This window comes from Pelodiscus sinensis, chromosome 1 (assembly GCF_049634645.1).
Source record: "Pelodiscus sinensis isolate JC-2024 chromosome 1, ASM4963464v1, whole genome shotgun sequence".
NCBI lineage: Eukaryota > Metazoa > Chordata > Testudines > Trionychidae > Pelodiscus > Pelodiscus sinensis.
The window spans coordinates 269,388,363-269,416,195 of record NC_134711.1 but is presented as its reverse complement, the minus strand read 5'-3'; the positions used below and the strand labels follow the sequence as shown (position 1 = coordinate 269,416,195).

At 43.3% G+C, this 27,833-nt stretch overlaps 1 long non-coding RNA gene across 2 annotated transcripts; it reads left to right on the top strand.

The window, feature by feature from the left end:
• The first annotated feature begins 794 nt into the window (after positions 1-794).
• LOC142827096 (uncharacterized) lies at positions 795-25,106 on the top strand. 2 transcript variants are annotated; one of them, XR_012901513.1, is made up of 4 exons: positions 795-951; positions 5,230-5,361; positions 6,026-6,115; positions 24,715-25,106. It is a non-coding gene; the product is annotated as an uncharacterized LOC142827096 (long non-coding RNA). The 2 variants fall into 2 exon arrangements; XR_012901511.1 differs by lacking the exon at positions 24,715-25,106 and adding an exon at positions 10,722-12,041.
• Positions 25,107-27,833: the final 2,727 nt, after the last annotated feature.

The window sequence follows — 27,833 nt, the reverse complement described above, 5'->3', positions numbered from 1 at the left end:
TTCACTTTATTTTGAACTACCACATCAGAGACTTCACATTCTACATTTTGGAGTTAACCTTGGCATTGGGAGGAAACATGGGGAAAACTCAAGAGAGCTTGATATATTTATTTAACCTCTGATAAGTACTACTTCTTCGATGTTAGAAAGTAAAGGGGGAAAGTAATAATGGTTAAAAGCCAAGCAAAGTTGAACTTTGCAGAGGAAATTAAAACAAATACTAAAAGATTCTATAACCATATAAATAAAAAGAAAACAAGGAAAGAAGACCTGTGAGCAATTAACACCAAGGATGAGGTGAAGATTAAAGATAATCTAGACACAGCCCAATGCCTAAACAAAGACTATACCTTAGTTTTTAATAAAGCTAATGAGGAGATTAGGGATAGTGGCAAGGAAATGCAGATATGAAAGTAGCAATTACCACAGCTGAGATAGAAGTAAAACTTTAACACCTTAGTGGAAACAAACTGGGGGCCGCCAGATAATCTCCAAGAATATTAAAGGAACTGGCATGTGAGATTGCAAGCCCAATAGCAAAGGCTTTTTAATGAATCCATAAACTCATAAATTGTACTCTTTTACTGGAGAATTGCTAATAAAATGCCTATTTTTAAGACAGGAGGGGAAATTATCTGGGAAACTACAGGCCTGTTACTTTGATCTCAATTGTTTGAAAGACCTTGGAACAAATTTTGAAACAGAAAGTAGGACACAGAGATAAATAATAGCTGGGATAAAATATAACATGATTTTACAAAACAGTTCAAGATCTCTTTCTTTCAGAAGTTAACTGACTTTTTTAGAAGAAGGAAATGCAGTAGATCTAATCCATACGATTTCTGGAGGGCATTTGATACAGCTTCACATGGAGAGGATGGGAATTAATATGAGCACTGAAAGGTGGATAAGAAACTGGTAAAACGGGAGACAACGGGATCATGCTGAAAGGTGAGCTGTTAGGCTAGAGGGATGTTACTAGTGGAGTTTCTCAACAATTCGTCTTGGGACTAATCTCGTTTAATATTTTTATTACTGACTTGGAAAAAAAAGTGGAAATGTACAAATAAAGTTTGTGGATGACACAAAATTAGGAGGCATTGTTAATATGGAGGAGGGCCATAATATCATACAAGAAAATCTGGACAACCCAGTAAACTAGAGTAATAGAAAAGGGATGAAATTTAATAATGAAAAGAGCAAAATGCATTTAGGGATTAACAACAAGAATGTTTGTTATAAACTGGGAACTTATCAGTTGGAAGAGTCAGGGTAGTACAAATACCTGGCATATTGATTATATACAGGATGACAATGAGTCTCTGATATATGATGTGGCTATGAAAAAGGCTAATGCAATCCTAGGATGGATCAGGCAAGGTATTTTCAGTGGAGATAGGGAATTGCTAAGTACTAGTATGTAAAGCATTGATGGACTTCACCTGGAACACTGTGCAGTTCTGGCAGCTCATGTTTAAGAAAGATGAATTCAAATTGGAAGAGGTGCAGAAAAGGGCTACTAGGAACATCCAAGGAATACTAAAACAATTTCATTAGAGGAGAGAACTTGACTTGTTTAATCTAACCAAATGAAGGTTGGAGGAGTAAAGGGCTTCTCACTGTAAATACATCAAAGAGATCAATACCAATGAGAGAGACGAGTTATTTAAGTTAAGTGTCAATGTTAAGCCCAGAACAAATGGATATAAACTGGCCATCATTAAGTTTAGGCTTGAAATTAGATGAAGGTTTCTAACCATCAGAGGAGTGAAGTTCTGAAAGAGCCTTCTAAGAGGATCGGTGGGGGCAAAAAATCAAAAGGGTTTCAAGCCTGAGCTTGAGAACTTTTTGACTGGAATAGTATGATGGAACTGCTTGTGACCCATCTGCTACAGCTATTAGTAAATACTATATCCAAAATGGCCATAAGTGGGATATTGGATGGGGAAGGCTCTAAGATATTACAGAAAATTCTTTCCCATATGTCTGGCTGGTGGGTCATGCTGACATGCTCAAGACCCAACTAATCATCATATTTGGGTTTGGGGCAGAAATTCTCCCTTCCCCCAGGGTCAGATTGGCAGAGATCTTGCAAGTATTTTTGCCTTCTTAAGTAGCACAGAGAATTGGCCACATGCAGGTTTAAACAAGAGTTAATACTGACTACTCTGTAATTTGAAGCCTTTAAATCACACGGTAACTCAACCAGAGGTTATGAATCTATGGGCGAGGTTCTGTGGCCTGCAATGTGCTGAAGGTGAGACTAAAAGATCATCACGTGCGCTTCTGACCTTAAAAGTCTATGAGACTTTTATATGTAACAGTAATATTTAGAATTCTAATATAGAACTTTCTATTTAGAGATATGAAGGTGCTGTAGAAATATAAATGAATTAACTTTCACAGCACAACTTGGAAGTAAAATTGTAAAAGAGGAATAATAACTGAGATATGGAAAGATTGAAAGATTTGCCCCAAACCATGAGAGAATTCTGTGGCAGAATCAGGAACAGACCTCAGATACTCTGCCTCCAAAAAGCATCCAGCTTTGAGCAGGCACATATCTTGCAGATCATATTATGATGCCACTATTGTATTGTACACTTGAGTAGATAGGAAGTAAAAAGATATACAGTGATTTGCTGTCACTTGAACATTGATATAATGCAGAGTGAATACACAACTGCAAAGTCCTCTCAAAACATATCTACCACAAATATAGGCAGGGGAGAATCCCAAATGAAATCCACTGGTCTGCTAGTGCAAAGATCCACAAGTAATGGGAAGATCCAAGAGGGCAGCTCTTCCTGTAAGAACGATTTCACACTCTGCTGCACTTCAGCATTTAATCAACCACAAAAGCTGTTTATTGCTTCATATACTCCAATGCCAGGAACATTATCGCTTAATTAAATTGTTTCATCGTTTTGCTGTTTCAAGTGACATGTCGCTTTAACTCCCTGTTTTATTTAGTAGTGAGTTTGTTTTAACATAATCAGAATGGGATATTAAATTGAACTGGTGACTGTTTAAACTGACTTGCAAATCAATAATACAGGTATTTTTAGTGCTAAATTCGAACTTAATGCTTTTCATTTTGCTGCAGCATTTTGCATTTGAGTACCATTGATGGCCCCTTTTCCTGCATTCACATATGATTTATGGCTGTTCCTGTAGCTGGGATGCAGGCTTCATGGCCTTTTTTTAAAAAAAAATTAAGCTTTTTCTAATCAGTAGAGTTCACCTTTTCCTTTCTTCTTTTAGTCAAGCTGGTATAGCCAATTTAATTGTTGCGAAAAACAAAAACAAGATCGCAACAGATGATTTCATTTCATGTTTCCAAAGAAACAAATACTTTTAAATATGCTTGGCCTTCACAAAATGTATATTTTTAGTGCACATCCTGAAGCTTCTCTAACTACAGGATTTATTAGAAGCTCCACGAGTTAGCTTTCACAGCTTGTTCTTTATTAGTTTTAAGAGCTCCAAAAGAATAAGATTACAGTTCAAATGTTCAAATGCCCTCAAGGTTACTGAAAGCATTCCAAGATGTTTCAAGCTGCAAGGTTCTCATTCATGTAACCATAAATCATTAGCTATGTTACATTGCAGCCATTTTATTATTTAATTTGCATAATGAAAATTACTGTATAAATAACATTACTAAAAAGCTTCATATCACAGTATAATTAATTATTCACAATTTAAAGGGAACAGAAAGGGAACTTTGTCATCTGATATATCCTAAAAATTGTTTTAATTCTCTTGGGCATCATTGAAAGGGCTACACTATATAAGACAAGATGTCAGGTTGCATAGATAAAAGGAAAGAATCAAAAAGAGAAACATTGATTGCTTCTTAAAAAGGCTCGTTTCAGGAGAAAATTTTTAATTCAGGTCTTATGCTTCACAGTAGTGTATTCCTTGATATGGTACAACTTTCTTACCCTGCTCAGGGCCTCCGCAGTACATAAAGAGTATACATTCTCCTGCTCCCTGAAAGCCAGAAACTCGGAGAAGAGTTCTGTAGCAAGACCTGGTCCAGGTCTGCATGGTTGCCTGCTGCTCCATGTCTCACTAAATTCTCCTTCCCCTGTCAGAATGATGATTCACAATAATGCTGCTTTTCCTGTGTTAGGCCCAATCCTACAGTCCTTTCTAAAGCAAAACTCTACAACTACAAGCAGTTATTTTGACATAATGTCAAAATAATGTTGAGCTGGAGGACTTTTTACTCTGACTCCTGTAACCCTCATTTTATGAGGAGTAAGTGAAATCAGAGGAAGAGTGCTCTTACTCGGACCTCCTGTTGTATAGAAAGTGCCAAAAACAGAGTTAAACTATTTTGACTTAGCTATGCAATTGACATCGCTCAAATTGTGTAGCTTATTTCAGCTTTAGCCCTGCTGTGTAGACGTGCTCTTAGACATAGGAGCCAAATGCAAAATTTTCATGTGAGAATGCATATCAGCAGAGTTTGAGACAGATGGTTTTTAGTAAGTGCACTTTTCTACAAATAACATAAATGTGCAGAATAAGAATACAAAGAGTACAAACTAAAAAACAGTTTTGACTTATAAAGGAGTAATACATGATTGATAGATATTTTAAGAATTGTACAAACATGAACTCTGTGTTATAATTATAAGCCATTGTTATAAACAGCCTATTGATTTGTTGCATTCTATAACAATTAACCATTTTTTAAAACATCTACTAAAGTGTTTACCTTTTATAAACGATAAATGAATCTCAGTGTAAAGTGTGACTATGGTTTCTCTTGCTGAAAGGTAATGCAACAGTTTGATATGATATTAGAGACACTTTGCTAAAAAGCCATGATTAATTTCTGTGGTTTCTATAAAACACAGTTCTGACAAGGGAGTTAATCTTTACAATAACCAAATACCGATGTGAAAATCAGGCAAAAGCACACAACTGAGCTATGCACTGGATAGAGTTGGCCACACCTCTTTTGAAAAATCAGTAAAAAGATGTTTAAAAATACCTTCAATGAAAAGGTGTAGAATCATTGATTTACCCATGGGAAACATTCACAAGTCTCTATTTCCTTTTTTTTTAAACCTCTGTTTAAAAAGAAGGGAAATAACCTTTACTGTATTGTAGGAATAAAAGGAACTAGATGATTCATCTCTGTGAATCTGCTTGTTGAATTTGATGGATCATTCTTAAAAGCGACGTTGCTAATCTTCAGGTTTTCTTTTTTAGGTTATTCACAGATCAGTGGGTTTTCCGGCTAATACAGGTCCTGATGCTCTTCTGTCTTCACACATGGTATTCATCATATCTTGACAAGAAAAGACCTTCAGTCTACAAATAACCTTCACTGAAGTAAGACATGTAAGTGGGTTTCTTTATGAAAGATAGATTTTATGGCTGAATAAAAACAACTGTAGTTAAAAAGTGTCATTTCATGGCCTTATTTGAAAATTTCTTCTAAGGAATTTTAATATTTGTTGTTTAAAACAGTAAAAGACATAAGTATTAAATTACTTTATCATTAACTACAAATTCAACAGGAAAGGAAGATCAGTTGAGTATTTTATCATTCTGAACTGTGCAGCCTTTAAAATATTTAAGTATCCACATTAGTTCTTGTCAAACTTGCACAAAGGAGTCCATAATATGACCTACATGTAAGAGCAGAAGATAAGAGGCTACGAAAAGGGTGAAATTTTCACAATGTGATTGCTTTGTCAAACAATTAATAATTTTGTTTCCCAACACTATATAATTATTAAAATATTACTTCTGTTTTTTTTAAAAATGAGGCCCAAGATGGTGAAAATAGAGACTTTATCCTACTGTGTCTGTGTTGGGGATTTAAACACCAGTGTTGCTAAAACTTAAGCAATATAGTCATGACATGCTAAATAGATTATAGACACCAGTGTGGGAAATAAGGAGTAATGAAAAACTGATCAGATTTCATGGTTCCATATGATATGATCATTGTAGATTTATTTCTTAATGATGGGACAAATTCTCCTCTTTGTTATACCAGTGCACCCCCACCTCTTGATGCCAATGGGATGTGTTCTTTCAGTGCAGATTACAAGCAACTCTTGGTGAAGTGATCTGTCATAGTTTCAAGGTAAGTGTATTTGTATTTCTCTTCCATGGAAAGAGCATCCATTTAAGGTTTCTGGCTCCCACTTATCATGTGTCTTGGGTGGAGACATATATCCCTCTCCCTTTTCCTTTCCCTCTCCCCCTTTCTTTCTCTCTTTCTCCTGACAGGGGTTTTAAGGCTACACAACTCCCTGCCCGCTGCCTTACACTGTTATATCCAAGCAAGGCAGTCTGCGTAAAGGCCAGAACCTCTCCTTTGTTTCCTCTTTGAGGGCTACCAACAGTTGCAAGTTACCTAAAAGGCTCTTTTTAAGCAAGCACCGTTATTCTTCAGGTTAAAGCATCACAGAGAAAACATAATAAAAACAATAAACGGGTTTAAACACACACTAAACATACCAGGATCCACGAAAGTCTTTGCAACCTTTCCACAAGAGCTGGACAGAATTCTGGTCTATTTGCTGTGTCAGAAAGAACCCACAAGTCAGTTCAAGCTCATCCTTTTATACCAACTCCCCTTTCTTTGTTTCCTTGTCTCTGAAAAACTCATCCTTAGCCAGGTAAATTACTTATAGGTATTGTTCTGTTGCCCCTCAGGTGTGGGGGAGGAGCTAAGGGCAGGGGATAAGGGGTACAATATGACAGTACCTTCAAGAAATGTAAGTCTGAGGTGGAGTATAGGGGGTTCAAAACGGGGAGTTAGGGTGGATATGGGAGGCTTGGGACTAGGAGCTGGGGGTGTGAAGATGTGCAGGAGTTTGGATTGGGGGTGTGAGGAGGAACTCAGGGCAGAGAGTTGAGCAGTGGGTGATGCAGGAATCAGGGCAGGGCAATGAAGGCATGGGGCCTCAGAGCAAGGGGTTGAGGTATGGGGGAGAGTACAGGGTAAAGGGTGCAGCCCCCCAATTCCTACCCACAGCTTATTGCTTGCTTATCCCCTGCAGTCACTGTCAGAGAGTGAGAGGAATGCTCACAGCATGGGTCACTCACTCCTCTGCTCCTTCCCATCCCAGCCAGAAAGAAGAGAAATGCAGGGATGCTGTATGTACTCCCTCTTGCTTCCTGACAGTGACAGAAGGGTAGCAACAAGCAAAGTCGGGGGGGGGGGGGGACTTCAGCTGCCCCTGCCCTCCCTAAAGGGTGCCCTGCGGGTTTCAGGGGCTGGGGTAGTCCTAGATTAGGGGATGGCATGCCACCTGCCAGAACCTTTCACCTGCCTGCTATTTAGTGCAACAGCCTTCAGGAGAGTTTTGGGAGCCTGGCTGGAAGTGTAGCTCCTCCTCCCCTCCCCACCACCCTTCAGTGGAGTGCCCCAGTCAGCTCTTACCAGAAGAGTATACCACACAACCTGTGTCCTTAACCCAGAATAAGCAAACCACTCCCAAGGCTGGAAGTTCCCTGCAGTCGTTTACAGTGAGGAATTACCATGCCTACTCTTGTGAGTTCCTGTAAAAGCTGTGGTAGCCCTCACTTGTGGAGCACAATCATGCATAAAACCATTCAAAAATTTAATGCAGGTTGGACCTGCTTGGACTGGCACCCTCAGGACCTGACTTGTCCTGGATGAGGGATTTTGCTGGACCAGGGGAGATCGTTTCTGGCCCCCTGTTGCCAGCCCCAACCCCGGCCCTACCACTCCTCTGACTTCCCTGGTCCCCCAACAGCCAAGCTGGATTGTGAGCTGGGCTTCCTGCCACTCCCTCTGAGCCCTCTGAGCCCTGCTGCCCCCTTGCCACAGCCCAGCTGAGCAGTGCACTGAGCTCCCCAGCTCTCCAAACAGCTCAGTGGGGTCGAATGCTCCAGGCTTCCCACCCTCCAGCTGCCTGTAGCCCACCTGGGCCATGCACGAGTCTTCCCAGCTGCCTTTCTCCCTAGTCCAGCTGAGCCACATGCCGGTCTACCAAACTCCTGCCCATCTGAGCCACAGCCAAGCTGGGTCATGCACCGGGATCCAGGTCCCTACCTCCTGTAGTGCACTGGGCTTCCAGACCGCCACCCCTGCAGCCCACTAGGACTTTCTGATTCTGGAACATCTGTGGTCATGCCAGCCCACGGATGTTGCCAAATCAGAGAATTCTAGTTTATAGAGGTGCAACCCTACAATGTTTCCCAAAGACATTGCAGAGGTTTGCAATATTAGATCATTGGGATTACATCAGAGTAACTGAGGGAAGATTTAGGCCTTAATTTTAAAAAAAAATATTCTGAAATTTGAAACTAGACTTCATTTAAATGATCTTTCTGTGTAAGCAGTTATTCTGAAAATCTCATTAATTGATTGAATAAAAATACCTGATTTTTAAACAACTGAAACTTGACATCACTTGACATCACCACTGTAAACGTGTCTATAGGGCGCCCCATTGGCACCTCACCACCCCCCCAGTCCTGTGCTTCCTTCACCTTTTTTTGAGCGCTCTCCGGTGTCCGAGTCTGTCTTAACCAAGGTTCGTAGGCCCCCCCTAAGGTTGGGGCTCTGCTGGCTCCCGAGGTGGGGCCAGCCCTGTTCCGATCGTGGGGAGAGGGGGGTCCAGGCCCACCCCCTCTCACTTACCCCAGCCCAGGGCCCTAAGGACGTGAACACCTATGCCGTCCGGTCCAGCTGGTAGGGCGTCCACCGTAACTCACCAGCTCACAGGCTCCCTTTGCCCGCCCTGGGCTACTTCCTCTCTCCGCAGTCAACACTTCCCCTTGCAGCCGGGCTCACCTCCTCACTTTGGGTCCCATCCGTCGCTGCTCCTTGGTGTGGGGCTGCTCCCTCCGAACTCCCCCCTTCCCCGGCATCTCCCGGGATTTAAATCCCCGTGCCGGCTACCCGCCCGCTGGGCCCCGCCTCTTCTGGCGAGGCCACACTTCCAGGCCTGCGGCGGGGCCACGTGATGATGTAACCCCCCTCACGCCGGCGTCTGGACTCCCAGCCATACCCGGGTGTCCTACTGGGGCGGCCGCCTGCAAACACCCAGCGCACCACTGTTAGGCTGTCTCCGGCACCGCTCGGCCCCCGGGCTGCAGCGTGCCCGGCGTCACTACTCTGCCCCCTGCCACGAGAGCCACTAGGAGAGTGGCTGCCGGCAGGACCAGAGTGCGGGGCGCCTCTGCCCCATCACAACCACACTACACAAATAACCAGTTAATTCACACCATAGTATTAGAGAAAGACTACAAAACATGAATAGTTTATTTTATGATATTTTTCATTCTAATTAAATATTCGCCTTGAAATAAAAGTGATGCTGAAAATATGTCAAACTTGCACCTCTGAGATTTCTCTCTCCTGATTTTAATGAAAACAGAAAGGAAAATATAGTGTCTCCACTCTTTTGGTAAAGTTGATAACCAGAAGACAAATAGTAAGAATAAAACAGTTTTATGACAAATTTAGAACTATAATCATTTGGTCCTTCTTAGATGTTTACCTATAAAATTACCTTTGTTATAAATATCTAAAGAAGTGACACCTCGGGAAACACAACTCAGATACAGCATAGAAAACTGTCAGGAAAAAATGAAGTACTTGTAGGAGAAAATTTATTTATTGTGAATTTACTATAACCATCTTCCTAAATGTCCTAAACCAAAACTTTAGGGATTTGAATAGGATCACTGAACTGTTGGAGCCCTCATAAGTAAATGTTTAAATATGTTCAGCTAGAATTGTGTAGGCCAATAAACTTAATCCTTTTGGCTTGGGTATTTTAATATTCAATGTTTGACTTATTTTCAGTTGAAAATAATAGATGGCTACATCTTGATGTGGTATCATTTTTTGAATACTAAGACCAATGTTTTTTTCCAGATTTGTAGCTAAGTGAATTCTTGGGAGGACTTGTATGTATAACTGCCACCAGATGGATTTGAACCTGGGGGACCTCTGAAGCTTAGTATAGAAGCCTCTACTCTCTAAGCTAAAAGCCAGCTGCTTCTCAGCCCATGCCATAGAGACCTCTTGTTCTTATCTGTTAGGGTATGTCTACACTACCCCACTAGTTCGAACTAGCGGGGTAATGTATGCATACCGAACTTGCTAATGAAGCCCGGGATTTGAATTTCCCGGGCTTCATTAGCATAAAGCCGGCACCACCATTTTTAAAAGCCGGCTAGTGCGAACCCCGTGCCGCGCGGCTACACGCGGCACGGGCTAGATAGTTCGAACTACGTAGCCATTCCGATCTATCTGTACTCCACGTTCCACGAGGAGTACAGATAGTTCGGAATGGCTACGTAGTTCGAACTATCTAGCCCGTGCCGCGTGTAGCCGCGCGGCACGGGGTTCGCACTAGCCGGCTTTTAAAAATGGCGGCGCCGGCTTTATGCTAATGAAGCCCGGGAAATTCAAATCCCGGGCTTCATTAGCAAGTTCGGTATGCATACATTACCCCGCTAGTTCGAACTAGCGGGGTAGTGTAGACATACCCTTACTGTGGTCTAGGTGACACTGCATGGGACAGTGAACCACATTAGGTGTGTGGATTACATATGCAGGATCTCCTAACTTCTTTATCCAACATGAAAAACTCTTTTAAAATGGAAGGCTTCCTTATGGACACAATAACATTGAAAAAGTTCTATTCTGCTGAACAGAAAAATATTCATGTAAGTGATTATGGAATCATTCATTCTCTTGACAGGAGATGTGCTAGCTTCAGACTGAGTGACTGACAGCTTCAAAAGCCATTTTTTCACAGCTAAGGCCCGATCTTGCCAGCTGCTCTATATGTGCAGATTCCTGCAACCACATGGAATCCCCACCAATGTCTTCCTACATTGTCAGGTTCTTCATATGTGAAACAATTGTCAGCCTCAGGACCTAGCAAAACAAAAGAAAGAGAAAGAAGCCCAATCAGCACATTTACATTGCTACTTCACTTCTGTTGCAACATTTGTAAAAAAGAGAATCATCTCTTCTCATCTGAAATTCTGTACTTTATTTTTCAAACCAAAGCTTATTTTTACAATGCACCTCTGAAATTAAGGTGGTAGAAGCCAAACACAGTGCTTATTACCAGCAGTAATTCCATTCAAAGCTCACTAGTTTTGCATGGTCAGGGATTTAGAATGTTAACAATAGATCCTTCACTATGTTTTTAAACAAATTAAGTGTACAACAATAAATCGTTGCATTCATAAGATCCCAAGTTAAATTCAGTCACTGAATGCAGCAATTTTATTCAAAATTATTTCCTCATGAAATAAAAAAAAAACATTGATTGCAATGAGCACAAGCCTAGCAAATGCTATTACCGTAAAAGCCAGGCATTATTTCCATCTGGCTTTAAGCACACATGATGTTGTATACACTACCAGAAGAGCCCTATTTCATTATAATTAAAATTTAGTGTTACACTTAAGCGATAAGGCAACTACAGGAGATGTGATTATCATGAGATAATGACCTTTGGGTGTTACCAGGCATGCAAGTAACCAAATGCCTCTAAACCTCTAGGGGGTATGGTTATTTCAAACTAACCACACCCCCTGAGGTTATATATTAATATGAAAGACAAAGTCTGTATTGAGAATACAAATATGATTTTGTGGGGGGGGGGGGCTGGTTTAAGATAAAGATGGCAAGGCAGAATGCTGAACCAGCAGTTTCCGCAAGTTGTGTTGTTCATGTGATAATTCTAAAATGGCTTTAGAACTCTCTGGATGCATATAGAACTGTCAGTGATGTCATACTCGTATAAGTAATCCTCCATAAATGCACAGATCTAATCTTTTCCCCTATTTTGGTTTCATAATTTCCATTTCACAATAGCAATAAAACATGACAAGCAATGCATTTCTAGAAGATTATTCCACTTCTCAGGTGGTTGAAGTCACTCAACCTTTAGCCTCATACCTTTCAAGGCATCTGAGATGTACAATAATTCCCCAGAAATATACTGCCTGTCATGTCTTATTGCTTAATTACTTTGTACTTACCAAGTAGTTGCTCTTTAAATGAATGCAGAAGCACAGTATGTTTTACAATTATGGTATGTATTGGAGCAGCATAACACTGTTACAGCAAAACATAAAATGTGTAATTGTTGCAGCATAAGTATAAGCTAAGGCTACTGTACAAACTATATTCAGAACCAACTATGAGAGGTGCTGAACATCACATTTTTCTAATAATACATCTACACAGCAGAGTTATTTCAGAATAACAGCCATTATTCCAAAATAACTATGGGAGCATCTACACAGCAATTTCGTTATTTTGAAATAAATTTGAAATAACAGGTGGGCTTATTCCAGCTTCTGTAAACCTCATTCCGTGAGGAATAATGCCTATTCCAAAATAGCTATTTTGGAATAGCAGTATTGTGGATGTTCCACAGCTGCTATTTCAAAAAAGCTCCTCCCTAGGGCCATTCAAAGTAATTACTCCCCAGTGCCTCCTGGGACTCTAAATCAAGGTAGAATGTCCACATTAGGGAAGCCTGCCTCAGACTAATTTTGAGGTTTCCTGGTACTATAGGCGTGCTATTTCGAACTAAGCTATTTTGGAGTATTTCTTCCAAACTAGCTTATTTTGAAACAAGCATGCAGTGTAGACGTACTAAGTGTCTTTTAGGCAATTAAATAATAAGATGCTTTCAACTATAATAAAGGTTCAAAACTAGGTCCAGAAGAGTAGAGAATGGCTGGTAACACAAGAGCCAAATCTGTTTTAAAACATAAAGGTACACCTTAAAAAATTACAAAACATATCATAACAAGAGGGATACAAAATTTCTGAAGCCAGAGAGTAACCAACTGAAAAATGTAAGGGTTTTGTGGATGAATAAAGTGATCTTTAGGGAAACAGTGGAAGGGACCGCTTCTTACCATTTTACTATTAGCACAAAAAATGACACCAGAAAGAAGCAGGGAAAAGGCCTGACTCACAAAAAGGGTAACTCCTGAGAGGAAATCGTACCACGGTATAGTACCACAGTATCATAACATGGTGATGTATTGAGCAAGGTGACCTTCCATATACCCATCAAAAGAAAGTAGACTCTGTCCTCCATTGCTTTAAGCTGACAAAAAACTACTATCTGGGATAATACATACCAACTTCATGACAGGATTCTAATGCACATTGCGCAGCCTAAAGAAAATTTTAACAGCCTGAAAGGCTGAGAGACATGTGGTTATGCCAAATTGTTCTATTCTACTCTATATAGGTTGTTTTACTGTCTTCATCACCATAGTGATGAGCTACTGAACAACTTCCAGTAGTGTATTAAGCAATGTGACTAAATATTTCTCATGTTTTTTGATCTCATATTCTCTCCACAGAGAGAGAGAGAGACGTGTGCAGCGGAGTGTATTGATTGGGTAGAAGTTTTTCCAAGCTCCTTCATAATGCTTCACCAAGGAAAAAGTTTGTCCAAATTGAAATCTCACTTTACATCTATCAAATATTTTTACATAGTTTTCCTCAACTGGCTTGTTGGAGAAATTAGTGCCTGCTCCTCTTCCCATAGAAGTCAGTGGCAAAAAGCCCTTTGACATGCATGGATCCCAGTAATCAGACTCTGATGCTTGTATGTAAGCTCACTGCTTTCAGAGGAATTCTGCCTAAGTGTAAACAATCACTATTCAGGTTGGGACTGGCTCAATGAAGATAAAATAAAATCCTACAACTTCTTCATGACCATTATAGCATGGAGCTGCACCGAATTAATACATGAAAACCACAGTATGAATCTTTAACATTCAAATGTGGACTCACATATTGTTGCATTAGAAAACCAGACTTTAAAACATCCATTTAGACTCATAATCCTGCAATATCTTAGTTCAGTGATGGACACATCTGTTAAAGTTTTACTCCGTTTCTCCAGTCTCTGCATTCACACTGACATGATGAATTTAGCTATTAATATAGAACACTTGCAGGGAGAAATTTTAATACATTGCCATAGTACAAAAAATCTTCCCATGCCAGTAATCTTAATTTTCTCAACCAGAATTGGTTTCTTCTTACTTTAAAATGCTTTAAAATTGCATCTGCTTCTTCCCGACAGGGTGGTAATGTTTGTAATCCTTGAAGTTTTCTCAGCAGTTTTCAAATATTATAGTGATACAGAAAGGAAAAAGGAATGAGGAGGGAATTTCTTCTGATGTAATTATATTTAAGGGCTGATATTACTTCAGTTCTGTCAGCTGAACATAGCTTTTTGTGCCTCAGCTAAAGGTATGCCAGGGGTAGGATTACAGCTAGGCAAATTTTCTTAAGAGTAACTGTTACTGCAACCTTTAATTTAGAACAGCTAATTGGCACCATGGTAAATTACAGAGCTACTCAAAAATTTCACCTTCCACCCCTAACACTGTGGTCATGTCAAAATTTGAGAGAAGGACTAGCATTTGCTTCTCAGTTAGTATGATGTTATGTTGAACAAGAAGTAACACATGAAGAAGAATTTCAATGCCAATGAGCTGGCGCAGAACTTGTCAGTCACATCTCAGTTTCGGGGGTATTGCTCTTGGCAGGTTTTTTTTTAACTTGTCTCTTCTCTGCCTCTTGAAACAGCTTGAGAAAGGGGGTGTATTGAATTGACACCCTGCTGGACATGTGAGCCAGAACTGGTCACTTTTCACCTTAAATGTTTTAAAATTGCATTGCGTCTTTCAGAGAGGGTGGTAATGTTTGTAATCCTTGAAAATTTCTCAGCAGTTTTCAAATATTATAGTGATGCAGAAAGGAAAAAGGAATGAGGAGGGAATTTCTTCTGATGTAATTATATTTAAGGTTTCTTTTGTTCTGATATTACTTCAGTTCTGTCTAGCTGCACATGTGCCTCAGCTAAAGGTATGCAAGGGATAGGATTACAGCTAGGCAAATTTATGTAAAAAAGCAAATAATTTCTTCCATAATTGACACCAAGATTGTCATTTTCCTGTACTAGCTATGGCCTGGCTGCAGAGCTTGCTTATGCACACCAGATGTGTTCAGCATAAGATCTGAGAATACTCTGCCAGTCACAGATGAGGTTCATTTAAATAAGGTCTTTTTTACACAATGTCACCTGCTGGTTGAATAGGATATTACAGTCTCAGAAGAGTGGTCTGATTCAGGGGTTTGCAACCTTTCAGACGTGGCATGCCAACATTTAACTTATTCAGTTCTATTTATGGATCCGTGTGCCCCCAGACTGAGTCCCTGTGGTTGCAAAGCCCCAAGCACTCACTAGCGTCCTGTGTGTGTGTCCCCCAGGATAACCTCCTCCCACCACTGCCAGGCACGGAGCAACCTAACCTGCTACCAGGGAAGAAGGGGGGCACCAGCCGCTCATGCCCAACCAGGCCCCATGCAGCCCAATCTGCAGTTTGCCCCACAAGAGCAACTGAGGCAGATGCCCAGTGGCAGGTGGGACTTTTCCATGGAAGGGGGAGTGGCACTACTCCACATATAGCTCTGCAGCCTGCATGTGGGGGGGGGGGGGTGAGTTTGCTTTCTTCACTTTCCTGCCTGCCCCTCGGAAGGGGCAGTACTATAGCCTCACAGCTGTGCACTGGCTTCAAAGCTCCAGCAGCAGCATGGGCTCCCTGCATGCCATCAAAATCATCTTGCGTGCCACTTATGGCACTCATGCCATACGTTGTCAACCCCAGTCTGTACGTGCGAAAAACAACAAGGAGTCCTATGGCCTTATTAGTCTCTACGGGTATGTCTAGACTACATGGCTCTGTCGACAGAGCCATGTAAACTAGTTTACCCAACATAGTCAATGAAGCAGGGATTTAAATAATCTCCACTTCATTATAATAAAAATGGCCGCCGTGCTGTGCCAACAATCAGCTGATCCAGCACAGCGTGGGAGTCTAGACACGGAGCAGTCGACAAGGGAAGCCTTTGTCAACTGCTCCCTTATAGCCTCGTGAAACGAGGTTTACAGGAGTGGTCGAAAAAGGCTCCCTTGTCAACCGTGCTGTGTCTAGACTGCCGTGCTGTGCCGGATCATCTGATCGTTGGCACAGCACAGCGGCCATTTTTATTTTAATGAAGTGAGGATTATTTAAATCCCTGCTTCATTGACTATGTTGGGTAAACTAGTTTACATGGCTCTGTCAACAGAGCCATGCCGTCTAGACACACCCTAAGGTGCCATCGGACTCCAGGATAATACAAATTAGCATTCCATTGCATTGTCTGCTTTAATTTTACATTCTTACCATTTACAATATTTATATTATCGCATTGTCTTTGAGTTCATTATGGATCAGTCTACTATGCATGTCTAAATCATACTGGTTTTCTAATTACATAACCCCAATGAATAACTGCTTGGTCATCTAGTTATCCTTTAGTGGCAACGACTAAAGGTCTGTTTGGAATCCTTGAGTCTTTCTTGTTTGTGTTCTGCATCCGCCATGTGTAGAGTTTTTTCTGATGGTTGTTCTTTTTGAGTAACAAACAGCCATTTTTGCACAAAAACTGGTGGAGTGTCCACACCTGAAGCACATTTTTGCGCAAAAAAAAATACAGTAAATCAACAGGATAGAGGGCCTTTGCTGGTAGAATTATTCCTCTTCCCACCAGGAATAACTCCTTTTTGCGTTACAGCTCTTACACAAAAAGGTATGTGTGGACACTCCACAGTGGTTTCTTGCACAAAAAGAGCCTGTCAGAAAAAGCACAGACGCTCTGATGGACATTCTGTTAATGACAATCAGAGATTTCTTGCTCAAGAGCGTCCGTGCAGTGTGGACACTCTCTTCCACAAAAAGATCTCTTCCGCAAAAAGCTTCTTGAGCAAAAACCCTGCAGTGTAGAAAAAGCCTTTCTGTTTAATTCTCCACTGTTAGTCTTGATTGCATATGATCAGAGTTTTCTTTTTTTTTTTTTTTTACAACAGGAGGAGTTGCCCATCCTTTTTCTCTATCCAATTTGACATGAACATGGTCACTAGACTCTAGACCTGGCAGTATTCTGAGAGGCATCTGTTGTAAAAGTGTTCATAAGCTCTTTTAGCCTTTTTATCCAATTTGGCTACTCTCTTCATGGCTGGCCACTTTGGAGACAGATTTTTTCCAAAGGCAGAACAGTAGTTCTGAGTAGTCCTTATGGAATAACTGTTCCAGATGGACAGCATCCCTTACCTGATGGATGTTGATCTTTAAGTGAAAAAAGCAAAGAATGGATCTCTCTGTAGTAGGATTTTCTTGAGTGTCTGTACAGATCTCTCAGCATCTCCATTTGCTTGAAGGTAATGTGAGGTGCTAGTAATGTGATCAAAATTGTATTTCACTCTGAATGACTTAAATTCTTCTGCAATGAATTGTAGGCCACTGTCCATCACTAGTTGTTCTGGAATACCAAAAAGAGCTAAAGTGCACTTTCGTTCCTTGATAACATTGTGATATCTTATGCTTTTAAGTTCATTATTTCTTTAAACCTGGAAAAATAATCCACAACTATCAATTTATCATGTTCTGAACTTGCATATATATGAAGCTCATCTCTCCAAGCTCTCTCTGGTAAAGGTGTTTGTACATTGTATGTCTCAGTATTGTCTCTTAAGTTCACTTGTATAGGATCTTCTTTCAAAAGTCAAAAATCAGCAGCAAATCCACTGTTGAGTTTTTCCACCTTTCATTCTTCATGCTGACTCTATGTCATCACAAGTGATAGATCCCAAAAACAATGACTTTTCATTGCTTGTAATGAGTCAACTCCCTGACTGCTTTGGTTTGGCAAGCAGTGGTAGAATATCCATATTTCATGAATATATTAAACCATGTGCCTCTGGCAATCATCATCAGAAAAATCCTTTAACGCCATGCCAGATATGGCTAAGGTTCATTTCAATAAGGTATTTCATACACCATGCCCCATAGTGTCTGAACTATATAATACAGTTTGTCATTTCCTCACGATAATTGCCGAATTATCTGATTAATATTGTTCAATGTATAGTATTAGTTGACTAATATGAAAATTGGTCATTACTAGTGTTACCTCTAAGCTGAGTACTTGCCTGGCCACCTAGGAGAGATTGAAATGCTGCTCAGCTGATTAGCAGAGCACCCTCAGCTTCCTACAACTGGCAGCATGTGTTTTTATTGGTGATGCATCTCGACACATGCCTGGGTGCACCTAACAAAATTTATCCTGCACATGGATGGAAACAATTAGAGGGAATATTGGTCATTACCCAATTTAAGATAGAAAAATGCCAGTATCAATTAAATTGTTCAAGGACAGATTGTGTCTAGTCTTGGTACTAATGGAAGTAAAGGGGAAACACAAAGTCAACTCTTTGCAAGGACCAATTAGGGGTCAGACAGACTAGCAGTATTGTCTACTGACAATACTCTGGTAAGGATACAAAGGGGCCACCTAGTCTATTGACAGTGTCAAAGGAAGCATCATCTAGATACAAAAATGGGGAGCATAAGGGAACACAGGACCAATCTTCTGTCCTGAGGTCTGACCCAGAGCCATTCAAAACAAGGTGCCCTGACACAGGATTAAAATGCTTTCATTGAGTCGCTTCCTATTCTTGTCCAGTCCCTCCAGTGACATCTCCAAGATTGGATGTCGGGTCCCTCTCATGTCCCATATGCTTCTCTCTGGCACCTCCTCTTCTGGCAACAGCAAGCCATTCTTTTTGTTTCTTGCAGTGCAGCTAAGAGGTTTGACCCTGGCAGCTTGGAGTCCTGACTGCTTCCTGCCAGGAGGCTGTTGCACACAACCATTCTCTTCCTCAGTCACCCCACAGTGAGCGGAGATGCTCCCCTTCGAATACTTCCTCCACTAAGAGCATGCCCACAGGTGCAAGGGGGCATGACCTCATAGGCAAAAAACTGCTCTTTAACCCTTGCTTTGCCAGTGCAGGGTTGATAAACCTTGTCACATCAATGGACATGAGAGCACCCTAATGGGAACCCAAAGACAAAGGCTAGTCTACATAAGTACTCACAGAAGGCTTGTCTACACTACGGAGAAGATTGACTGGAGCATGCGATTTAGCAGGTCTACTGTGGACCATCAAATCTAATGCTGACGGCATCCTCCTAGCATCTTGTATTTTTCATTCTGTAAGGAGTAAGGGAAGCCAATGGGAGCATGTGCCCCTGTCGGCCTCCCATTTTGTGTAGTTGGATGGCATACTTTAAGTCAGGGCTACTCCAATTTAGAAGCCCTGGGGGCCACTATGATACTCACAGCACATGCTGAAGGCCGCAACTTAAGTGTGGTTGCATATACATGCAAATATATATGCAAATATATGCAAATACTTCCACAGTGACGGGCATGAATACAAAGATTGAGGCAAGACTACACAATATGCAGGCCCCTTTAAGTCAGTTCTGCTGATATTAATAAAATTCAATATTTACCCGATTTCATATGACAGCACTTTTAATGAGCAATGACAGTCCAGGAATTTAATGACTAAAATGCCTATTGACAGAATACCATTGACTCGCCATTGTGGAACATGTTCCCAGTAGGGCCATGTTCAAAGGATCCCACCCACGGGGAGGGTGCTGAGCCCCACGTAAACCCAAACAGCACCTTGGGCTGCAAACAAATGGGCCACATGTTGCATAGCTCTGCTTAAAGCCAGCGTGACTGGTCTAATGTAGACCAGGCCACAGAGAGGAACATACAGCACCATCCAAAATAGATGAAACTGTGTATGTGCTCCCCATGAACAATGGAGTTTTAAGAGGACTTCTGCATCCCATTATACAAACTGTCTCTTATTTCCCCTTACTGACAGTTGTGCTTCAGTGGTATAAATGAACCTTTAATAGCATTCAAGTATTTTTGCTGAGAGTTTAGATAGTATCAAAAGTAGACAAAAGTAGAGCAATGGTAACACATATTTCTAAACACAGAAAACCTTTTCTGATATCTTTTCCATCTGATTGGTGGAGGAAAGTATGTCTGAACAAATGCATAATTGAAAGATGAATCATACTCCTAAGTAGAAAATCATGAGAAAATCATCTCTAAGATGATAGAAGATTCAAGAAGGAAGCTAAATCATTAAAGTTAAATGTTAAAGCACTCATAGGAAACAAATAATTGAAAAGAAAAAATGGAAAACTTGATGCATTTTAAAAAATGCAACAATGTGGACATTGTCCAAAACATGAAAGGGAAATATCCTTCAGTCCACTCAAGATACACTGATGGTTTGCTAGTTGACTTATTTAGCAGCCAGGAATTGCCACACCAAAATCTCTTTCAGGCCCTTCCCTCTGGGAATAGTTTTAATTCAAACACGAAGCTATTCCCCAGAGCAAAACAGGCTACAGGGATCCACAGGCCTTTCCCTTGGTGCTTCCTTCTTCCTTCAAAGTCCCACAGAACCATGTGACAGATAGCCAGCCTGTCCCACATGGTCACACTGATCTGAATTTCAGAGGGAAGTTGTCAGCATTTCTAGCTACATTTTTATTTATTTGCCTGATAAACATGCTTGCAAAGTTGAATGAAAGCAGCTCAATTAGAATTAGAGAATTCTGTCCATGGTGCTGTTGAATTCCATAATTTAGGGCTTGTGTGGACAATAATTTTTGTTGGGGGGGTCACTCCAAGATTTTGGTAAGTAGTCAAGGGCTGCACTTTTCTGCGAAGAGGTGTAGGGTCTAGGATGGAGACTGGGTGCATAGGGTAAGGGGCTGGGGTGCAGGAGATGGTGTGGGGTTTGGGAGGGTGCTTGGGTGCAAGAGAGGATTCTGGCCTGGGAGAGGGGTATAGGAGGGGGTGCAGGTTCTGGGAGGAAGTTGTGACCGGGGGCAGGGGGCTGCAGAGGGATTGGATGGTGACCTGGGGGAGGGTGTTGGGGTGCAGGCAGGCTCCAGCTGGGAGGTGCTTACCTAAGCCAGCAGCCCTGCAGCACCCCCAACCAGGCTGGGCTTCCTGTCTGCTGCAGTGCCAGACTGCTTGAAAATGCAGGCTGCTCCCTCCACATGGCTCTCAGCTCTGAGTGGGGGAAGAGGCTTGCGAGGCCCCAGCTCCCACGCCACTCTCTCAGATCTGACTGGCTGCCTGTTTCTAGCCAATAGGAGTTTAGAGATTAGCTGAAGTCAGTTTTTATTGACCAGTTATTTCTGGCCAATAGGAGCTGAGGATTGCCTGGGGGTGGGGAGATCACACGAAGTTTTCCCCTTCCCTGCAGAGCAGAGAGACACAAGGACAGCACTTGAAACTGAGGCAGCTGTGTGCCTGGGGATCCCAGCAGAGTGGTCCATGGGCTGGATCCAGTGGATTGAATTAACGTCTCTTTGTTTTCTCTCTGAGAAACAGAAGTATATTTTGGAATTATATTCCGTTTTTAGGGGTGACAGCATAGTTATGTTCCTAATGTTTCCAGGTCAATGCAATTCATGCTTTATAAACAAAACATGTTAGGTCTTATTTCTCTATTGCTTCTCTACAAATGCCAGGTAAAAACCCAACGGATTTCCTACAGTACATCTTTTCTGACATGAGACAATTGACTGTTTTATTAGAAGGAAATCAAACCAGTTGTAACTATTCCTCATTACCTTCCACTAAGGTTGAAATGGCTCAGTCTTTGGAGTCCAGTATATATAGTAACATGGAGAAAATGCATTTTAGATTTCAGAGACCATAAGTCAGACAAAATCCCGAGTTAAATATTTTAGTATTTTTAAGGCTTGTAGACAGACAGTTTACCACAATTTACCTAATTTAAAATTCAGATCCAACCTTTCAAATTGTTCACTTACACTTGAAAATTGTACATTTTATTTGGGTGCTATCTGAACTTTATATAGAGAGTGGAGGAACAGTGTCTGGTCAGGTATATTACATGTACACTAGAACTTTAGAAGTCTGAAAACCAGAGCTACGAACTGACCAATCAACCACCTCAGTTGGAATCAGAAGGACACTTAGGGCTCATCTAGACTACGCAGAACAGTTGAAAGAGGATATGCAAATTCCTGTAGAATTTGCATATTTTCTTCCAATCACACTTTCAAAAGCCGCATAAACCTCATTTTTTGAGGAAGAGCATCTTTTCAACAAAGAGAGGATTTCGCCAAAAAAGCTGCGTCTAAATTACTCTCACTTTGGAAAGCTCTGCTTTCGAAAATGCGATCGGAAGAAGATATGCAAATTGCATATCCTCTTTCAACTGTTCCACATAGTCTAGATGAGCCCAATCATACAGCAACACACACACACACAAGCAAATATGATACAGTTCTGAGTTAAACATAAACTACCAAAAAAGGGAAAGTTTTTTAAAAAGATTTGACAAGGTAAGGAAACTATGCTTCTTTCAATTAAATTAAGATGGTTGAAACAGCATTTTTCTTCTATATAATAAAGTGTCAAAGTTATATTGTGTCACTCTTCAGTTGTAAGTGTCTGAAAGACCAACAGTAGTGTTTTGTTCAGAGTTACAAACATTTCAGAGTTTCGAGCAACCTCCATTCCCACGGTGTTTATAACTCTGAGGTTCTACTGTATCAGTTTTCCTACTTTCTGATAGGTCTCCAGAAGTGTCAAATGTGTTACTTTGTCTTCCCTGCTTTATTTTTAATTGAGGGCCTACATCAAGAAAGTAGATGTGAAAAATCAAGTGATGTTTTAAAGTAATGGTTGATTTACCAGGTACCAGCTGATGACACTTCGGATGATGTGAAAAGAAAACACAACAAACTTGAAATTAAACTAAAGCGCAAAGTTGGTTGTTCTTATATTTTTATGTTCTTGTATAAGTTCTAATTTTTATTAAATTACAGTAATAAATGGCAGTTACCTAGCAGGCAATGTTCCCTGCAGTATTAAGTTATCATAGAGCCTATGTATGTTGGACCCTAAAGATATGCAACCCCCAAACTGCAACTCCAAGTCCTCACAGTATTGGGGAGGAACAGATTCTCTCAGGGTACGTCTAAACTACATGCCTCCGTCGATGGAGGCATGTAGATTAGCCAGATCGGCAGAGAGAAATGAAGCCGCGATTAAAATAATCACGGCTTCATTTAAATTTAAATGGCTGCCCCGCTCTGCCGATCAGCTGTTTGTCGGCAGATCGGGGCAGTCTGGACGCGACGTGCCGACAAAGAAGCCTTTCTTGATCGGCACAGGTAAACCTGGTTTCACGAGGCATACCTGTGCCGATCAAGAAAGTCTTCTTTGTCGGCGCGTCGCATCCAGACTGCCCCGATCTGCCGACAAACAGTTGATCGGCAGAGCGGGGCAGCCATTTAAATTTAAATGAAGCCGCGATTATTTTAATTGCGGCTTCATTTCCCTCTGCCGATCTGGCTAATCTACATGCCTCCGTCGACGGAGGCATGTAGTCTAGACACACCCTCATAGTGGACCTTTTTCCTGTGTATGACACAGCTTGGCTCCACTGAAGTCAAACAGAGTTTTGTCTTTGACTTAAATAGGGACAAAATACTACATGTCTTTCTCCATCACTCACCCACGCTGTTCCCAAAGGAGTATAGGAGTTATACAAATGGAGGCCAGGATGGCAAATATTCAATGCAACGCATTTGACAGTAATTGATCAAGTAAATACGGGTATGTTTACACTACAAAGTTAATTTGAACTAACAGCTGTTAGAATTAACTTTAATAGGAGCTACACATGCAAACCGCTATTTCAAATTTAATTCGAACTAGGTAAACATCATTCTACGAGGACTAACGCCTAGTTCGAATTAAGTAGTTCTAATTAAGGGCTGTGTAGCCACTTAATTCGAACTAGTTGGAGGCTAGCCCTTCCCAGGTTGTTCTGGAGGCCACTCTGGGCACCACCAGGGAAACTCTTCTGCCTTCCTCCCAGCCCCGGAGCCCTTAAAGGGGCATGGTCAGCCCACGGTAGTTGCAAGCCTGCCAGCTTCCAGCCAGCAGATCTTGCACCTGGCATGGGATGAGCCACTGCCATCCAGCCCTCCAATTCTTCCCAGGACCAGGCTGGCTGTTCCCAGGAGCCTGCCTGGGGCCACAAAAGGCAGGTGCCCGCCTGGTCTAGTGCGGAGATCGTGGACCTTATCAAGTTTTGGGGGGAGGCCTCCAATGTCCATGATCTCCATACTAGGCACAGGAACATGCCTAGTCTACAGCTGCATGGCTGCCAGCCTGGCCACCAGAGGCCACATGCGGACCCTGGAGCAGATCTGCTGCAAGATTAAGGACCTGTGGCAGACCTACTCCAAAGCCTCCCAGCCAGGGGCTGACCCAGAGGCATGCCCTCATTACGGGGCCCTGGACTGCATATTGGGGGCTCACGCAGACCATGCCCCTGGGTGGTGATCGATCCCAGCGCAGAGGGCCCCGTCCCTGACAAAGAGGAGGAGGAGGAGGATGCTGAGAGCCAGGAGTCTGCAGGGAGCCTGCCCAGGACCCAGGACTCCCGAGGCATCCCACAGAGCACATCGGCTGTGTTGTCCAAGGCCGGGGAGGGCTCCACGAGTGCCATCATGATCCCCTTATGTGTATAGGGGGAGGGGAAGTGGAGAGGGAGCCCAGGGACCGTGCGCTTGGGCCTTGCCCATCATGGAGCAGCAGGTGGGTGTCATGCAGGGGCCATGGCCCGTTCCCCACACACCGACCTTGCCTTGCAGAGGGGGACTGGGTTTCACCCACTGTGTCCCCAGGGAGAACTGACCACTGCTCTTGTTTCACCACAGTTGCAGCACCTGAGACTGCAGTATGCACCACTCTGTCTGCAAGAGCTACCCACACCCGGGCCAGCAGGCACACCCGCAACCTAGACGACTATCATTGGCGGCACCTGCGGCTACTGGAGCACCAGCTCTGAACCCAGGACCACTGGGTCTGGGAGGACCTGTGGCTGCAGCAGCAGAGCTTGCAGGCACTGGAGGAGCAGGGCCATGCCCTCAGAGGTCACCTCCAGCTCTTGCTCCTCCTCCCACCCCTGCTCTCCCTGCCACTTTCTCCGCACCCCCCGTCCCACCCTCCACACACACACACCCGACACCCCCGCACCTGCAGTGCTGCAAGACGGGAGAGCCAGCAGGATCCCCAACCCTGAGCTTTCCCTTCCTTTCCTCTCCTTCCTCCCGCTTCCAGCTCCCTGCTCCCTGGTTTCCCCCTCCCCTCTCGCACCCTCATTCTTCCCTCCCTCCACCCCTTTTATGTACAATAAAGAGAGGGTTTTTTGGCAAAACAGGTGTTTTTATTTTACATTAGGAAGGGGGGTTAGGGAGGGGAAAGGAGAAGGAGGGGAGGGTTCAAGAAGGCCCCGGTGAGGCATGCAGGGAGAGTTCAGTCCTCCTACACCTGTAAGCTCTCTGACAGGGCTTCCCAGATCTGGACAGCCCCCTTCTGGGCCTCCCGGATGGTGGGGCTGCGCGTACTGGCCAGCCAAGTGTTCCACCTCAGCCATCCAGGCTGGCAGGAAAGCTTCCCCCTTCCGCTCACATACATTGATCAGCACACAACATGCTGCCACCACGGGAGGGAAATTGTGCTTGGCGAGGTCGAGGCAGGTGAGGAGCCATCTAAATCGGGCTTTCAGGCATCCGAAGGCCCCCTCGACCACAATGCAGGCCCTGGTGAGCCTGGCATTGAAGGCCTGCTGGGAGGGGTTGAGGTGCCCTGTGTACAGCTTCATCAGCCAGGGCTGTAGGGGGTAGGCCATATCCTCCATCAGGCAGACAGGCATGTCCATGTCCCCGACCCTGATGTAGTGGTCGGGGAAGAAGATCCCAGCGTGCAGCCTCTGGCACATGGAGGAGTTCCAGAACACCCTGGCATCGTGTGCGTTGCCGGACCAGCCCACATTAATGTCCGTGACCTGGCCCCGATGGTCACACACGGCCTGCAGGAGGATGGAGAAGTACCCCTTGCGGTTAATGTACTGGGAGGCCTGGTGTTCTGGGTCACGGATGGGGATGTGCATCCCATCGATGGCCTCCCCGCAGTTGGGGAAGCCGAGGGCGCTGAACCCCTGGATGACCGCATCTGGGTTGGTGAGGCGGACCACCCTGCGGAGCAGAACCCGGTTTATGGCCTTGACCACCTGCAGAGAGACGCACCAAACTGTGAATCACTGGGGCACCTGGGTGGCTGGGACTGTTCATTCCCTGGCACTTCCCCGCGCCTCACTCCCCAAAGCAACCCCCGCTGCAATCCTGGCTGCTGAGCAAAGCGTGTAGTACGGCCGGGACAGACCGAACCCTCCCGTCCGGGACACTTTCACCTCCTCCCCCTGCATTTTCCCTGGTGTGGCCCATCCCCTCCTTGCAGCCCTCTCACCCCCAGCCCAGTGGCCGGTGAGTGCCGTACCTGCATGAGCACTGCTCCGACGGTGGATTTCCCCACGCCAAACTGGTTCCCGATGGATTGGTAGCTGTCCGGCATGAAGAGCTTCCACAGTGCGATGGCCACACGCTTCTGGAGGGAGATGGCGGGCCTCGTGCGAGTGTCCTGTCACTGCAGAGCAGGGGCAAGCCACTCGCAGAGCTCCAGGAAGGTGTCCTTCTTCATCCTGAAGTTCTGAGTCCACTGTTGGTCTCCCCAGTGCTTCAGGACGATGCGGTCCCACCAGTCTCTCCTGGTGTCCAAATGCCAGATGCAGCGGGGCACACTGGCATCCGGGCACTGCTGCGGCCCCTCCATGGCCCCCAGGGAGGTCAGGGGGAGGAGCAGGGGGCTGATGTGCACCAGGTGGTGCAAGGCAATCTCCAGCCATTGCTGGCAGGCTTGCAGCAGCAAGTCCAAACACTGGAGCAGAATGCCCAGGGCGAACTCTGGCTCCATGGTGCCAACTGCGGTGGCGTCCCCAATGAGAACCACCGATACAGGCAGGCAGAGAGGAAAACGCTTTGCTGTCCCTCGGCAAGGTTGGCAAGCAAGCAAAAAAGCTGAGAACCGGCTGTCCAGGGGAGTCCTTTTAAGCACAAGCCTCAGACAGCAGCCACACAAAGCAACTACTGACCTGATGCTCTGCCGGAACCGGTTTCAGCTGCCCTTAAATGCAACCCAGCATCCACTCAGTGTGGACACGCTATTTCGAATTAGCAAAACGCTAATTTGAATTAGTTTTTGGGTCTAGATGTGTTATTTCAAATTAGCTTATTTCGAATTAACTAATTCGAAATAAGTTAGTTCGAATTAGCACTGCAGTGTAGACATACTCTACTTGAATAACAAATGTCTAGGCTTTGAAATCCACGAATGCCCTTAAAAGGAATTTAGCTGGAAATAGACAAATGTCCATGCCATTTTTCACTTATAATCAGCCCATCTGCAACCATGTGTCCCGCCTCATGTGATTTTCTTTTTAAGCTAGCAACAGGGAACACCAGACAATAAAGGAAATGACCACTGAGCTCACAAAGTACTGCATATTCCTTGTGATATAAAAGTAAACATTGAAATTAATGAATACGTGACAGTCTAATGAGCACATGCAAGGCTAGTTTTAACTGAAAAGGAGTAACAACTTCAACCTAGCAAATGGTTTTCAGCGTCCATCACACCTGGGTAAGGCAATGATTAGAACTTCTTGAAAACTCCCAAAGTACTCAACCTTTATAGCTGAGGCAGATTAAGGTCTAACTATAAAATACTCTCCCTGCCTCCACAGCTAAAAGACATCTAAGAATTATGTCTGTCTGCATCTGAAGTTTCTTACCTTGGGCTGTCAAAACTAACAAATGCTATACAGATTGTCCCTTAATGTCTCTTCATTTCACATTCATTCCTCTGGTGCTACTTACTTTTGGAAAATACTGCCAAAGTCACAGATGGGGGGTGCAGGGGAGGGAGGAGCTGGCACTTG